The sequence below is a fragment of the Xyrauchen texanus genome, chromosome 20 (genome assembly GCF_025860055.1).
Source record: "Xyrauchen texanus isolate HMW12.3.18 chromosome 20, RBS_HiC_50CHRs, whole genome shotgun sequence".
Taxonomy (NCBI): domain Eukaryota; kingdom Metazoa; phylum Chordata; class Actinopteri; order Cypriniformes; family Catostomidae; genus Xyrauchen; species Xyrauchen texanus.
In genome coordinates, this window is record NC_068295.1 from 30469998 (window position 1) to 30487959 (window position 17962).

Sequence of the window (17962 nt, forward strand, 5' to 3'; positions counted from 1 at the left end):
ACATCAAAGTTAGTCTTAATCTAGTTTTAACTGTAGTATACAATTAAATGGTCTGTACTTGTATAGCAACTTTTTAAACTTAAGAGTTTACCAAAGTGCTTTACATTGTCCATTTCACCCATTCACACACACACACAAATGCGGGAGAGCTGCCATGCAAAACACTAGCCAGCCATTGGGAGCAATTTAAGGTTCAGTGTCTTGCCCAAGGACATTTCGGCATGTTGAGTCATGTGGGCCGGGAATCAAACCGTCAAGCCATTAGCAGCCAACCCGCTCTACCGCCTGAGCCACAGCCGCTCCTAATCAATCTATTATTACAAAATACCAAATATAAAAATAAAAAGGATTTAAAAAAACATGACACAAAAGACAACTTAATTACTTTTTGTAGTGGCATGTTTATTGTTATTGAATACTCTACCCTCCTCAGAACCTTTGACTGCTCACAGACCAAATACCAGCGGAGTATGTAAGCTTGTGTTTGCCTCAAATCTGCTCTCTCAACATGGAGTTTGAAGTCAGACTATCATTAATACACATACAAACAAACAAACCCACAAGCATGGTAGCAGGCAACCAAAGAAACCCAATGAAGTGAAAAACAATACAATGATTCATGTGAGCTCTTTCTAAAGTGCAAAAACAATATTACTCATGTTTATAACTCAATTAAACAACATTCCTAGTTTGCATATACTAAAGCACCCAAATTCAAATGAAGCCACATGAAAAAGCAAATGTGTGGCATCTTTGTCCAAGTCCTAGTGTACCAGTCAGTGCTGAGAATTTATTACCTGAGCTTTTCTTTCTAATCACAGCATTAGTAAAATAAATGAGGTGTGTTGAGGTTAACGTGAATTGTGATTCAAGAACAAGGGAGAACTTTTCTTCATCTCTATTTTGATCAAACTTGGCAGCTTTTCTGCAGCTGACAAACTTGAAACAACATCTAGTTTTCTACCACAATTTTCTTTGCTGCTTCCAAAACAGAGTCGTTGCTGACTTTGTCTCCAAACTCCATTTCTCTGTGCTCTAGAAGAACACCCTGAAAACAAACAAAAACAAACCCAGGAAGGATGAGGACAAGTGGCTGAAGCTCTGAATTGCATTTCAAAAAGTAAATAGATAGTAGAAAATGGCTAGCATTTTTATTTTTTATTTTCTTTGCTTTGTAATGGTTTTCTATGAAATATCTAAAGGATTACCTGTTTGCCAGATCCAATGACAAACACCCCTCCCAGGATGAAACCTTCTCCATTCATGTTGCCCTGGTAACCCAACTTCCAGGCCCTCATAAAGTTTTGCCAAACTCCCAAGCGGATAAAACCAAGCCCACCCATCTTCCTCCGCTGTGGTCCATAAAAGGCTTGCTGTGGACAAATAGATGCATAAGCCAAATTGTAAAATTTATGAAAAATAAGAAATCTGAGAATGTTAAGTTTTAAGGTTCTGAATAAAGACACCATGTGTTGAATAATTTCCTTTTGAAACAGGAAGTTTTGGGCAGTTCATATCAAAGGACTTTTGTAAAAAAAAATTCCACCTTTTTCCAGAACATGGAATTGTTCCACGATTCATAATGGAAGCCTGTTTTCATTTTGGGGTCTTCAGTGTTTTCATCCACATGTGAGTCATTCCAGAATTTTTAAATGTAATCAGTTTTGAATAATAACAAATTATGTTACACTATCACTAAAATAATGCTTTATGTATATTTGGGATTTTTTTTTTATGGGAAATATTAACTAAATGACTCCCACTCCACCTATTATTGACTGTCTCTGCCTTCTGATTCATACATTCAACTTGAATTATCATGAAATAATTAAGTCTAATTTTCAAATATTTTTTTGTTTACTCTATTAAGTTATATAAACAATTGCATAGAATATATATTTTTTGTATTATTTGTAATTTAATTAATAAAAAAATAGATTTTGTGTCTGTCCCTACGTTCTGGTCAACTCTGTTACCTCTGTTAAAAAGCATGTGACTTGCTCCAAGTGATGTCATTATTCTTCTCTCATTAATTTGTACAAAATATTTAGGATACACCAATAGTAGATTCATTATTTGTCAAATATGTTATTGTGATATTGCAGTGAATCTCTCATTCACTTTTTAAAAAACGATAATATGGCGAAAACCCATAAAGTTCAGTTTTTAGACATGCCATGTGGTATCTGGTTTGAGGTTAGCATTTTGAGCTAAAGCACAAAATGGTGGAAAATGTCAACTCTGTTATCGTCAACTCTGTTAGTGGTTTAAAAAGTTGAACAATAACAGAGTTGACAATGATTAACAGAGTCAAATGTACCCAATTTAATTTAAGCATTTTGCATTATTTTACATTTATTATGGATTCTAGGTCAATTTACTGTAAATGATACATTTGTTATATATCATTCCAGGTTAAGGAAATTTAATAATAGGCAGATGAAACTGTCAGCAGCAGAAAGGCAACCACAATACAGGGCACGGCGAGATGCCGACCCTGTAAAGAAGGCAGAAAATGTGCAAAAAGATAGAAATAGATGGCACAAAAGGAAAAATGCAGGCCAGACAAGCACAGTGGCCGATCTGGGTGAAAGGGAGAAAAGGTACATGCGCAGGTATTGGAAAGAGGCACAGCAGAGGTGCAGAGCAGAAAAGCAGAGACTTGTATAGATGACACCACCACAAAGTCCTGAATCAGACCCTGAACCACAGATATCCAGGTAACATTAGGTCCAAGAGTCTATAATTATATAACAGTATGTACGGTAAGACATAGGTAGATCGAGGAAAGTTAAGTTCTTTGTTAGGATTGTCAACAACTAACTTCAGTTCCAAGGTATTGTGACTTAAAGGTATACTCAAATTTGTGCATGTTTTTTTTTTTACACATTTTAATTAATGGTGCGTAATTTTTTAACCGTATAGGAGTGCACTTGCATAGTGCACATTTAAATACTAAATGCAGATTTTTTTTCTATGCAAGAAAAATATAGATATAGGCTACTTAAAATTCAACTTAAATTTAATTTGTTTTTATATTTTCAGACAAAGAAGGTCAGGACAAAGAAAATTAAAACGGCAGAACTCCAAATTATACAGAGAAATTGAAAAATTAAAGATTTTGCTGAAAAAGAAAACCTCTGTCTGAAAATACCAGAAACGCCTTCAGAGACTGACATGTGTGTCTGAATCCCCTTGTTCAAAAACGCGGAAGCAAATAGGAAAACATAAAGTCCCTGCAGAGGTTCAAAAAACCCTCTTGTTTCATAATGCACTGATAAATAATATCAGACAAAAGTACCAAGACACTAAAGAAGAAAGAGTGCGTCAGATTATATCACAAATTGTGTCAGGAAAGATTATAAAAAATTACAAACTTCAGAACAAAACACAGACCTCACTTGGTTTTTCAAGAAAGCGGTTCGGGAAGAGGAACCAAAGTGAACAGATTTTTCAAAGAAGAAAATATCGATCAACACAAAGCAAGCTCTGAAAGAAGGTACAGCAATTATTTTTGAGAGACGATGTCAGCCGCTTGACTGCAGGAAAAAAACAAACCATTACAAGAGGAAAAGCAAAAATGCTAAATGGTTTCTAAATGATACCATAACAAATCTTCATCACAAATTCCTTCTATGTACTTTTCTGTTGTATGCGTCCTTTCTGGGTTGTCCACCCATCCATATCTGACAGAGACACCTGTGTCTGTAAAGTTCATGAAAACGTATCCTTTCTTGTGCAGAAGCTTCATACACTCCAACTTCTTGGGACGACTAACTTGGAAATCATTGCAAACTCAATATGCTGTGATCCTGCAAGCAAAGAATGCATGTATGGAGAATGTGCCAAATGCAGAAGCAATATCTATCAGCTCAACAGTGAGTATGATGCTGAGGCTCCAGTGAGATTTGTTCAGTGGACAACTGAACTAGGAGAAAGGAGAAAGAATCACAACCAGTCTGAATGACTGTGAAAAAGGAGATGGAGTGTTCACTAGGAGATATGACTGATAGGTTTCAGAACCAGCTGAGAGTTTTCACAAGGCACCATTACAATATTAAAACACAATACAACCACTACCGGGAGCTCAAGAAAAGCATGAAATCTGACGAGTGTTTGATTCACATTGATTTTTCTGAAACTTATGCATGCAAATTATCAGCAGAAATTCAGGCAGTACATTTTGCATCCTCTCAGCAGCAGGCAACTCTGCATACAGGAATCCTTCATGTGGGTGGAGTGGACAAACATTTGTGCTTTACTACCATCTCAACATCAAAAGAGAAAAGTCCCCCGCTATATGGACACACTTGTCCCCTGTGCTTGATCATGTGAAAACCCACCATCCATCAGTAAGTTTAGTTCATTTTTTTAGTGATGGACCGTGCACCCAATACCGTCAGAAGGGCAACTTGTATATGTTTAGCACAGAGTTGTTCAAGAAGGTGGTCAACTCTGTTATTAATGTCAACTCTGTTATTATAAATGTCAACTCTGTTTGTTTAAGGTTTTACTTTAAAAATGATCATCATATGTGTTTTATTGTTAACAAATTGATCAGAATCTTATTAACATAACTAGTATTCTTACTGCATGGAGTTTTAAAGGATTTCATTAATTTTTAAAGCTATGCTTAGAGAAAATGCACACTATCTTGGCAACTTTTCAGTTAAATGTATTGATATTTTTACCCCAAAACAAAAAGTCTCTATCTTATTATGCTTAAAGTTGCATTAATGGATGAAAAGACAAAAGTTCTCTTAGGGAGGACAGGTTTTAAAATAGTGTTACATTTTTTAACTGTATATATTTGACCCAATTTGTCTATAACAGAGTTGACAGATTTTCCTGTTAGTACATTGATGTTCTGTCATAATATTTTAAATCTTGCAAGTTTAAGATCAGCAAATATTGAAAATGTTGAATTTAAAGTGCATTCAATGGAAATAAAAAAGTTTAACAGAAAAAAAAAAATCCTATTTTTTGTTTTCTTTCTCTACTTGAAATGTACCCACAATTCTGGAATGAGTCATATGCTGGATGTTCTTAGTGGATATTGTGATGTTTAGCTTATTACATTTGTAAAAATGGTCCAAAAAGCATTTGGCTTGATGATGCGTGTAGATTCGCAACGAAAATGGTTTGGCAGTATGTTCACATGTACCCTCATAATGCGATTAAAATGCGATTAAGACAATACTGTGATTAAACTGTTGCTCATGTGAACAGAATACTGTGATTATGATATTGTGATTATGCTAATAATCAGAGTAATGATAACTGTAGTAAAATATGTGGAGTACTCCTATTTTATTCACATTATACAAGCATGTAAACACTTTAATCTCATTTCTTCCACTCTTAACCAAAGTGCTTCTGCGGCAGTTTTGCAGACGGATGATGATACGTGCAATGCAGTTTCTTGCACTGTATTCCAGCAGGATTGCTCCCCCCGCCAGAGGTGGATAGAGTAGCCAAAAACATTACTCAAGTAAAAGTACAATTACTTTAAAAACGTTACTCAAGTAGAAGTAAAAGTACTAAAAAATAAATTACTTGAGTAAGAAAGTATCCAATTAAAAGAGTACTCAAGTAGCTTTACTTCCACAGAGCAGTTTTTTGTGAACACAACTTTATTATTTATTTATTTGCTTTTTCATTTCATTTGGAGTGCAATTTGAATTTAGAAATGTATTTGATTTAAGTTTTCGTTTTTTAAATAAATAATACAATTTTCAATGCAAAATCAATAAAGCAAGAATATTCACTAATCCCTCAGCCCCGAGATTTCTGATGTAATTGGATATATATATTGTAAAGGGAACAAAAAAATTTATTCACACATATTTTTCTGGATAACGAAATACCGACAGGTAGAGAATGCACGGATGAAGCTTCTTTGCCAGAGAGATGTTCACAACTGTTGTAAATCCATCTTTCAAAAAGTTGAACAACACATTTTAAATGCACTTATTTTCTTCGTTTCATTGGAACTTTTAGTTAAAATAAATACAAAATAAAGTTCAAAGTTGAAATCAAGGTGTCTTGCTTTATTGTAAGCTTAACCCCAACCATGTTTACTGAAAATTATCCCATAGTACCACCTAGCGTCCAATCAGTGGTAATACCGGTGTTCGTCGTTTTCCTGCTGAGGTTTTTTTCCGACCAAAGTATCGGAAAAAGTACCGTTTAAGGTATCGGTAATCAAACATTTTTGAACGATACCCAGCCCTAGTCGTTTATAGTTACCCCCATTGGACCCCCAGTCATTTTCACCCCAAGCCCTAGGATGGCTGCCCTCCCTTTAGTTACGCCCCTGACATGAAGCTATGAACCATGGTTAGTTACATTGATATCATTAACCACTTTGAGTTATGAGATACAACAACCGCACAAGTAATATATAACTAATATATACACCAGCTAAAACTTAAAATGGTTGTTGTTCTCCATCTGGAATGCTCGTTTGGGTAATATTTACATTGCTTCTAATGGAGACCAGAACCGTCCAGCGGCAATTATGATGGCACCCACCCAGTAGGTGGTTAATCCTTTTATAGAATAGGCAATGGCCTTTAGTTTACGTCATGGCCGTGAACCTTGATTTGCTACTTGCTATTGCTAGTCAGAGGTATGTGGTATTAGTGGGACAGGCATTCTCATTCTAGAGAGCATTTTACTGGACAAAAATTTTGATATGTCCCTGAGTGCAAGATGAGTCATCAAAAATGTTTGGTCCGAGGGACTATAAATTTGACAAATGTACACCTGCTAAATGATAATTGTGTCAGCTTTAAGGAGTAGACTAGCATATAGATGGTAGGGTTGTGTGGTATACCGGTACTAACTAAAATTTGTGATACCAAAAAATGTAAAACGGTATGATATCATCTTGTTGTTTATTTTGGTACCATATTAAAGTATGCTGCCATTAGCAAAATGTAAAGAAATGTGAGAGTTTTGAGATTAAATCAAAAATAAAAGTCTCAAAATGGCCAAGTGTGAACATTATACCGCAGAAGGATGTCATTCAATTAAATAATAAACAGTCACATGTGCAGAATTAATGAGTGGCTCTGCCATCTCCTTCACACACACACAAAGCTGTACAGTACGAATTCAATTAAACATAATTTGATCATAACATTTAATTAAAACATTTAACATGGAATCCAGAAAAACTCAAACAAAAAAGTGTTAATTTTTATCTATAAGACTTTATAGTTCTTCTTGTCAATCATTTTCTGTTTAATTTCATAAAACATCTGAAGGGTTTTTTTATTTGTTGCCTATGTATCGAGATAGTATCGATACCGAGTTACCAGGGCTGGTATCGTACCGAAACCAACATTTTGGTATTGGAGCAACACTAATAGATGGCATCTAAGCTAACAGGCATAGACTAAAAGCTACAAAACTCCAGTTTTTACTTCATGGGGTCTTTGAAGGACAAGTTTACTAACCTTTTCATCCAGGAAAATTTCCCCTGCAAAGTGTGGCTTGAAGTCCTGAATCTCTGTACCTATTTTCTCTTTAACAACAGCATACAGAGGGATCCCAAGCTCATCCAGCTGGGGCTTCAGAGAGGACAGCTCAGAGGCCTCCTGCAGATACACCATACAATCAACCAATCAATACTTACACATCATCAGTGAACAAGAGCATTTTTCTAAACGTTATAATAAGGAATGTGATCATTTCACCTCTCTGCACAAAAATCATCCAGGTCGCCGCACAGCCATGATCACCGCACCAGATTTTTCCCAGAGAGTTTTAGCTTTTAAAGTATTCTCATCTGAATGGATGCAAATGAGAAACATTAACCAAAATATTCCTCTCAATGTGTGAGTGCATCACTGCTATTCTTAATTATGACAGAATTCCCCACCAAATTGAATTTAAAAATTCCCATTGTTTTACCATTCTCTATGGCTTTGAGGTCAGCGTTCTCCAGATCCTCAAGAGTAGCAAGTGCTGGCTTTGTCAGCAAGAAGTCAGTGTTTGCAAGTAGTATGCCGGCGATGGCGGCACCCACAGCGCCAAGGCCTAGTGACCACATGGCCATGGCAAGTGTCTCACCCTCCAGGACAGATGACAACACTGCCGTGAGGATATGGTTGGTTACATAAAACATTGTTTCTACAAAACATAAACAAAAGTCATTTGCAGGTTGAAATCATGTTCTCAACATTCTTTTTATCATTGACTCAACTGCTCATTCAAGAATACCTGCAGCAAAGAACCTCACATTTCTGTCTTCATATAATTACTGAAGGCAAGCATATTATTGCTGTAATTCACATCTATATCAAGACATGCTGAGGCAAGACCAGTACCTTGTGTCTTACTCAAAGATGACTGGCTGCTCTGGCTCTCCCTCGAAAACTGACGATTTGTCGAAATAGAACGAGAACATATAGTGTTGACAGAAGTGGGAAGCAATAATGGCTTGAATGCTGAATGGCATTTAAAGTTGGTCAGTGGAACATATTTTGGTTGGAGGTTATGCGTTACAACTGTCTTATCAAAGGCTGACTTGGATTTTAGAGAAAATTTGCACTTGAGGGCACTATTCACATTAAAAGAAAAGCGTCCTCTTGTCAAAAGAATTATGAAATGCATGGGGCGTTGCTGTAAGAGGGTCATTGCAAACATCCAGGGTGAGTTTAGCCAACCATTCCCAATAAGGTGAAAGTGCACCTCTGTGGACAAGCTCTGAAGAGGAAAGGAAAACAAAGCTTTACCTTTCGATGTAGGCACTTTTTTTCTTAAAAAAATGAACCAACCAAAATGAAATCTAAATTAATTGAGTCACTTTGGGTGAGGAGTGGTCTCACGAAACCTTACAAGAAATATCTTATATACCTTATATATATATATATATATAAGGGCTGCAACTAACAATTATTTTGATAATGGACTAAACAAAGATTATTACAATGATTATTCGACCGATTATTGCAACGATTAATCATTCCTTTTTAACTGATTATTCCGCTTGTGCCCAACTTAAACGGTTGTATTAAATGTGCTTACTAACAATAAAGAGGACACATATTTTTTTTTTTAAATTACCTCTAAAGAATGTCTTCATAAATCATTTTCATTTATCACTTAATGTCATACAAAGTCCAGTGAACATAAAAAAAAGTTAAATCAATATTTGATGTGACCACCTTTGCCTTTAAAACAACACCAATTCTCCAAGGTACACCTGGACACAGTTTTTCTTTGATTTCCTATTGACACACTAAAGCTGAAGATATCAATAACCATCTAAATACAAATGTTTTTGTGAAACATCTTATGTGCCTCAAACTTTTGCACAGTACAGTGTGTGTATATATATATATATATATATATATATATATATATATATATATATATATATATATATATATATATATATATACACTCACCTAAAGTGTTATTAGGAACACCATACTAATACTGTGTTTGACCCCTTTCAGCCTTCAGAACTGCCTTAATTCTACGTGGCATTGATTCAACAAGGTGCTGAAAGCATTCTTTAGAAATGTTGGCCCATATTGATAGGATAGCATCTTGCAGTTGATGGAGATTTGTGGGATGCACATCCAGGGCACGAAGCTCCCGTTCCACCACATCCCAAAGATGCTCTATTGGGTTGAGATCTGGTGACTGTGGGGGCCATTTTAGTACAGTGAACTCATTGTCATGTTCAAGAAACCAATTTGAAATGATTCGAGCTTTGTGACATGGTGCATTATCCTGCTGGAAGTAGCCATCAGAGGATGGGTACATGGTGGCCATTAAGGGATGGACATGGTCAGAAAGACCGTGGCATTTAAACGATGCCCAATTGGCACTAAGTGGCCTAAAGTGTGCCAAGAAAACATCCCCCACACCATTACACCACCACCACCAGCCTGCACAGTGGTAACAAGGCATGATGGATCCATGTTCTCATTCTGTTTACGCCAAATTCTGACTCTACCATCTGAATGTCTCAACAGAAATCGAGACTCATCAGACCAGGCAACATTTTTCCAGTCTTCAACTGTCCAATTTTGGTGAGCTCTTGCAAACTGTAGCCTCTTTTTCCTATTTGTAGTGGAGATGAGTGGTACCTGGTGGGGTCTTCTGCTGTTGTAGCCCATCCGCCTCAAGGTTGTGCGTGTTGTGGCTTCACAAATGCTTTGCTGCATACCTCGGTTGTAACGAGTGGTTATTTCAGGCAAAGTTGCTCTTCTATCAGCTTGAATCAGTCGGCCCATTCTCCTCTGACCTCTAGCATCAACAAGGCATTTTCAGCCCACAGGACTGCCGCATACTGGATGTTTTTCCTTTTCACACCATTCTTTGTAAACCGTAGAAATGGTTGTGCGTGAAAATCCCAGTAACTGAGCAGATTGTGAAATACTCAGACCGGCCCGTCTGGCACCAACAACCATGCCACGCTCAAAATTGCTTAAATCACCTTTCTTTCCCATTCTGACATTCAGTTTGGAGTTCAGGAGATTGTCTTGACCAGGACCACACCCCTAAATGCATTGAAGCAACTGCCATGTGATTGTTGATTAGATAATTGCATTAATGAGAAATTGAACAGGTGTTCCTAATAATCCTTTAGGTGAGTGTATATATATATTAGGGCTGGGATAAACGATTATTTTTTAAACGATTAATCTAGCGATTATTTTTTCCAATGCATCGATTAATCTAACGATTCATCGGGGGTGGGGGTGTATAAAATGTAAAAAAAAAAAACATTTGCCTGGAGTTTGATTGACTGGCCATCTGATCAATCAATCATAATACGCCATTTTTGTCCGACAAAGTAGTCAGGAGAGAGAAGATTAACGTCGGTGGATTTGAATTTGAATAATGGATTGTAGGCTACCGTACTGACATCTTTCAGCGGTTAAAACAACAGTCCTTCTGATGTAGGCTACATTCATGTTTAGCCTATTTGATGCTATAAATTAACCAAGGAAAAGATGATCGGTTCACGAGCAGCTTTAACTGAGGCAATCTGTCACGACACATTAAAGAGCCACAAAATAGTAGGCCTATTTATGGTTTAATTTTCTTTGAATGATCAAATTTGAAAGTTGAGACTTTATTAAATGTTACCTGCTTGGTCCTGTCTGTCAGCGCGTTGTCAGTGTCCTCTATGTGTTTTTCACGACATTCATAGCTATAAGCGCATTATTAATAGCTATAAGCGAAAACTTTTGGTGTCGACAACGTATTATAGCCTACTCCAACATCGAGTGCAAAGTGGGGAGTTGAAAAAAAACTTACGGTTCTGTCATCTGCAGCTGCAACCGGGTGGCGCCTCTTAAGGTGCTGGTGCATTGCCGTGGTGCTAGAATGGAAGGCCATCTCCATTTTGCAAAGACAACATATCATGGAATTGTTTCCTTTTAAATTAAAGAATTCCCATACTTTAGAGGAACGAGTGCATGCCGCCTTGCACTTCTGATAGTCTGAGGAGCCACTCGTGTTGCTACTAGTCGCCGGCGCCGCCATCTTTGTTTTGGGTCCGACGAATCGACGTGCATATTTTGCGTCAACGTATTTTTGGCGTCGACGTCATCGATGACGTCGAGGCGTTGTCCCAGCCCTAATATATATATATAAAATAAAAAAATATTCAGATAATTAAAATGCATTACATTCTTGTGGCAGAAGAGTTAATCATTGATAAGACAAAAAGCAGCTTTACAATATTGTTTACTACCATATTATTGATCATAAGTCAATCATTGGCACACAGTTCACAGCAATCCATTACACAAGTGAATTTGTCAATCAGTTGGAGATTTATTATGAGGGCTTGTTTAAGGACCCGTCAATGTACACCTGCGTCAGACATTTTTTATTTTTTTTAGAAACAAGCCAGGGGTATACACAGTACTAGGGTTACAACGGTATGAGATTAACCATCTCAGAAAATATCACGGTTTCACGGTATTACACAATTACTATTATCAGTGAAAACAGAAGGGTTATTTTTTTTATTTATTTTTGAGCAAACACTTTATTATAATTGAAACTTGAAACTATTTATTTTATTGAAGTATGTGTTACACGTTTAAGAATGATGCAGGACCAGATTTTACATTGGACATCAAGTGTCGACCTGCTATAGATTAAACATAACCAGTATTTAATGTATCCTGGGTTGCATTTCCTTTTATGTTGCATAGTTTTTTTCATGGTTTTCATGTACAAGCACATGCATCAAGTGACATTATTTTTGTTGATGTCAACAACAAAATCTACAGGAAGTTTCCTCTCCCCCTTTTAAAAATTGAAGAGCATATTTAATTATATGAGCCCATTATTATCCTGTTTGTTACCTAATATTACATATTTATACACATATTACACAGGAGGAAAGGCTCCTCATTACCCATGGTTAGGTCAGTGTGCTAGTCTTAAATAATAGTAATAATACATTTATGTATTTATGAAAAATAAATCCTAGCTAGTTAGCTTAACATACAGGCGCAAAGGGACTTCAACATTTCTAAATTGCACAAATAAAAATTGCATATACATATTCGTCTCTGGCTTGCTTTTGCTCGCATGTCAATGATGCCGAGATCTACTTTTATCATAAATTTTATCACTGAGAAGGTTTACCTGCAAAATTAGTAGCACCAAACATCACAAGCAGCCTCAAGAATGGCCACAGAGTAGCCGTATAACACTTTTCCTTGAGCAGAATATTAAACTACAGATCGCTAAGTTTGTTCAAAGGGGAAAGCGAGACGTTGCTAGATTGCACAGAATAAGTATAACATTAGGTGGAATATTTCCAATTTGCGCAAGTATAAATCTTAAACTGGGGGTGTTTCGTCTCTTATCTGGCAACCCTGATCATGTTAAACGCTTGTGGAGACGCGTTACGTCCCAATGCAAGTTAACTGAAATATCCAATGGAAAATAAAAACGCTTTTACGATAAATGAGCCTGATCCAGCCCGCGGGCCGTATGTTACCTGTGTCCACTTTAGCTGTTTGCGAGATTATCATTAAATCTGCGTCGACAGCCCTAAATAGTCTATACTTTGGGCGGCCGCCGAAATATCTTAAATGGGAGAACCATGACATTGTTCTTTCCCTACTGTCTGCGACCCAGTCCGAATAGACCAGTTGAGAAACACTGCTTTAACACACACTCATGTCAGACCCCCTCGCCTCCCTTCTCTCAGAAATTTTCTCTGCTGTGCGTGCGCGCGTGCGCACGTGTTTGTGTGTGTCGCAAGTTGACGAGTCTGACAGGCAGACAAGGAATAAAGGAGATGCGCATATGAGATTCTCTGTCCAGTTCATCAATACCGTAGATAAGAAAATGTGCATGGTATGATAACCGTCAATTTTCAAACCGTGGTATACCGTGAAACCGGTATACCGCTGCAACCCTACATAGTACACAATACTACAGATATATTTTACAATAATGCCAAGACATTATATTCATTACATAGTGCAATGGTTTTCAATGCTTTGGAGTTGTTGGAGGTACAAAGAGTATTAAAGTCTTTGCAAAAAAGCAAAAATTGGGGCTTTATAGACATAAGTGTAAATTTATGTATAAAAAACTTGGCAAGAAAAATAAACAGATTAATCAGAAAATATTAACTTAAGTTATCAAAACTGTGAAAACCAAATAAAACACCTTTATAAAGCAAAGAAAAACTAGTTAAAATAGAGGTACGTGCAAACAAACTTTCTCCAAAATACTACAGCGTGGGCACATTCCCAAAAAAGGTGTGGGGCAGATTCATCTACAGCATTACAGAAGGAGAAAGTGGATCTATTTCAGGGAGCATGTTTCTTAAATAAAGACTGACGGTATAAAAACGGTGTAACAGTTTAAAGGACACCTCCTTAACCTTGTTGGTAATTAAATATTTGTGAGGTAAAGATGATACGACCAGCGTCAGACATTCTTGTGTCGTGTCTCGTGTGTGTTGCGTCATAAAAATAAAATGTTTAGGTCACTATGTCAAGTCAAATATAGTTTAAAGGGTAACTAAACCCTAAACCAACTTTTTTTAGTTAATGATCTGTAAGAATGGGCTTTATTAGTACTGGTCATTGATTCAAGTAATTTTTTTGACATTTGTGTATAAAGTGTTTTAATTCTACAATATATGGTGTAAAAACGTCTGAGTGCTGCCCTCTTCAGGTTGAACGGTGGCTACTGCAGTTTAATTTTCCTATTGGCTGTTTCCGGTACTTCGTGACGTAAGCGGTGACAGCTGACGTAAGCAGGTTCCAGCTCACCATGCCAGAGTCATGTACATGTCGTGTTGCGACCGTGTGAGGAATAATAATAACATAGAGTCTGACAGCAGCTGTCAATTAATCCGTCACAATGAGTCTCAGGTGCCCCCCCCCCCGCTCATCACCGCACTCGGTTCGTTCCCTCTATCCCTGCCGGGGTCTGCCCACTTTTCCAGCATTTTCAAATATTTCTAGTGGGTGGAGTCAGACTCTGAGCATGTGTTTAGTTACCCTTTAATACTCAATCTTTAAATACATCTTGAGATCCCTTAGTTCGCATTTGCCCTCCTTCAAGTGTTTTGAACGCAAGAACGTAACGCATGTTTGTGTGTCCGCTGAAGAGTTGTTAATGTTTTGTTCACTGTAATAAACTGTATGTTGCTCATACAGCTGAAATTTCACTTAATGCCCTCTGGAGTAAACAGGTGGTACTACAAGCTTGCATTTCTCAGGAAAGCATTGCGATTAATTGCGTAATTTTTTTTTAGCGCATTATTTTTTGTAAATGAATCGCAAGTTATTAACGCGTTAAATCGACAGCCCTAATATTTATATATATATATATATACAATATATATTGTATATTTCGTATTACACGGGTCTCTGGAATATTTGATTATGATTGGTAATTACAGAATTCAGCAGTCTGATATTTCTAAGTAACAACCGCACATCCAGGGATTAAGACATATCAGGCCTGTAATACGGGCATTGCAAGATCTGACTACTAATGAGTAGATAAACACCAACAAACCTCACACATAAACCAGAGGTGTAAATCAGCTGCGATAACAACTGGCTGAGAGTACATTATCACTTACATAAAGAAAATTAAGCCATTTATGACCGTTAAATTGTTTTTGATTGTGACATTATTTTAAGGATACTTAAGCACATTTTTCCCACCAGTTCTCGTAATGCTTCCAAACATGTTACTTTTACTATTCCTGTTGTTTTCAAAGAGGATTCTCATTACCATAACATCGTTATTTATTTATTTTTTTACTGTATTACAGTGAAGATACTGTTGTGCAATGTTTTTTCAAATTAAAATCTGTTAAATGAAAGGCAGTTCCACGGAACTCACACAACTCCCTATGTACTACTCATATTACTGTCAATTGTTGTTACTTGCATTTCGTTTGAAGTACACTGCAATATAAACAACAAGACTAGACAGGTTTTTCTATAGTGAGTGTGTTGCAAATTTGTACACACAAATTGCTCAAGCTTGAAACCAAATAAAGAAAATAATTTGATTGACACATATACTTAAACATTGATGTTTATATCCTGATTGAAGCATTTAATTTTTTTACCTGTATGTGTGTCAGTTCATTTATAGGAGCAATGGCGTATAATTATGGTATGTTGGTATGTTTTAATAAATAAATAAAAATAGGTTGAAATTACTGTATAAGATTAGTTTACCCCACGTCTGTCCCTCTTGAGTGTCCTTCAGCTGTGAAGGACAATCAAGACCTCCTGAAAACCCAAAACAGACCAACTTGGTCTTTACTGAATAATAAAAACATCTGACCTATGGACATGACATTTGGCGTGGAATTGTAAAGTGTTATAAACTGCTTCTCACTGCAACAACAAGGTAAAGCTTTGAACTTTTAACTGAGGCATATACGCTTCTTCCCGGTGGCAAAATTGTGTTTACCATGAAACGTAATGTCACCGACAAACCAATTCAATAATTAATGTCGTGGAAGTGCGACGATTATTTCCTATTTTGTCCTACTAACACACGAGGCCACAGTTTATCGAGCTAACATCTTCTGGTTAGCTTGTTTACCCAGCCAGAGAGTTAGGATATTTTAAAAATGCATTGACAATAAAATAATACTATGTACTTAAGCATTTTTATTTGCATAAAAACTTCCATTTCAAGGGTATCACAATGAAACGATAATACTCACAGCTTGCGGTTCAACTGCTGACTGTAACTATTGTGACAGTGTGGCACAGACGAGCACAGTTCATAAGAATGGAAGACAGCCTGTCTCATCTCTTAAAGAGACAGGCAAAATGTAACGCAAGCACTTTCGACATCTAATCATGTGCAGAAATTAATTATAGATACCTTTAATTCAACTTTCACTAGTTAAACTGTTCATTGTTGATATCAACAATGGAATTACTACTAGTGAAAATGCTACTTTTATATATATAGCCTATATATATATATATATATATATATATATATATATATATATATATATATATATATATATATATATATATATTTTTTTTTTTATTTATTATTTTTTTTTTATTCCAGTAGTTATCTATTTATCAGTGGTGTGCACATGTAAAAATTGTAATTCTTGATATCAAAAAACACATTATTACATTTCAAAAATGGAATTTCAACCAGTAATAACCATCATTTGTGATATCTGTTACTTTTCATTAGTTGAATTTCATTATGATCTGTCATTAACTCCTTTTCAAAACACAATTACAGTTAATTCCTTTCAACTGAAATTCTAGTTCACATGAATTATATATTAAGTATTTCTTACTAGCAAAATAGATATTTTTTTATATCAGTATTTGCATTGTTCCTAGTGCAAATGTCCATTCCTGATATCAAAAATGTAATTCCAATCTTTAATTACTCTTCGATTTGTTGATATGTGAAATCCATTTCGAGATATCTGAAATACGAAATGATGACATAAATTTACAAATATAAAGTATATTTTAGTAGTAAAAATGTCATTATTGATATCAAAATTATATTTTTTACTAATATGCACTGCAGTACATAGCTGATATGTGAAACTGGAATTTCAACTAGTAATAAATGAATCATAGACATCTGAAATTGTGTTTGAACAGGAGTGAACGACAGATCATTGTGAAATTCTACTAGTTTAAATTAGATTTTTAATATCAAGAATTGATAATTCTGTGAGTAATGATGTCATTTTTATATCAAGATTGAAAGGGGTCATGACATGTCTTTTTTATTATTTTAATATTTTTCTTAAGGTTCATTAATAATATTAACAACATTTTTTTGTATAAAAACATATATTTGTAAAACATAATTTTCCACCCTCATTCTGACCCTCTGTCAGAAACACTCTGCTTCAGTGCTGCTTCTCCTTTAAGTCTTGACAGTAAACGCCCATTGTTATGACTGACTCTCTGCTCTTGACTGACCTGCTCTCTACTTGCCATCTCGCTGCTCACTGCTACTGGGCGGGGCTACAGAAGCAATTAAAGTTAATGTAGTCATTAAAGGGTAACTAAACCCCTGCTCAGAGTCTGACTCCACCCACTAGCAATATTTGAAAAATGCTCGAAAAGTGGGCAGACCCCAGCGGGGATAGAGGGGACGAACCGAGGGCGGGGCTGAGCAGGGGGGGGCGTGCACCTGAGACCCGTAGTGACAGATTAATTGACAGCTGCTGTCAGACTCTAAAATGGAGAGTGACTGGAGTGACGTAAGTAGCTTTGCCACAGAGCGGTCTTTTGAAGTCGAGGACCTTTCTCCCCCACCTTCACCTGAAGTTCAGGAGGGTGAATTGTCTGTGGACACCATATCAATTCGAGCCGCTGGCTCAAACTGCGGTTTTAACTCCCTGTTGAGCATCCGAGTGCGTGCAGGAGGAGCAGCGTTTGGCACTGCGTCGCTTTTCAGCACGAGCTGTTTGGAGAAG

General features: G+C 36.5%; 1 pseudogene; it reads right to left on the reverse strand.

Moving 5' to 3' along the window:
• Positions 1-381: 381 nt before the first annotated feature.
• LOC127661046 (peroxiredoxin-like 2A) lies at positions 382-16297 on the reverse strand (annotated as a pseudogene).
• Between the last annotated feature and the right edge of the window lie 1665 nt (positions 16298-17962).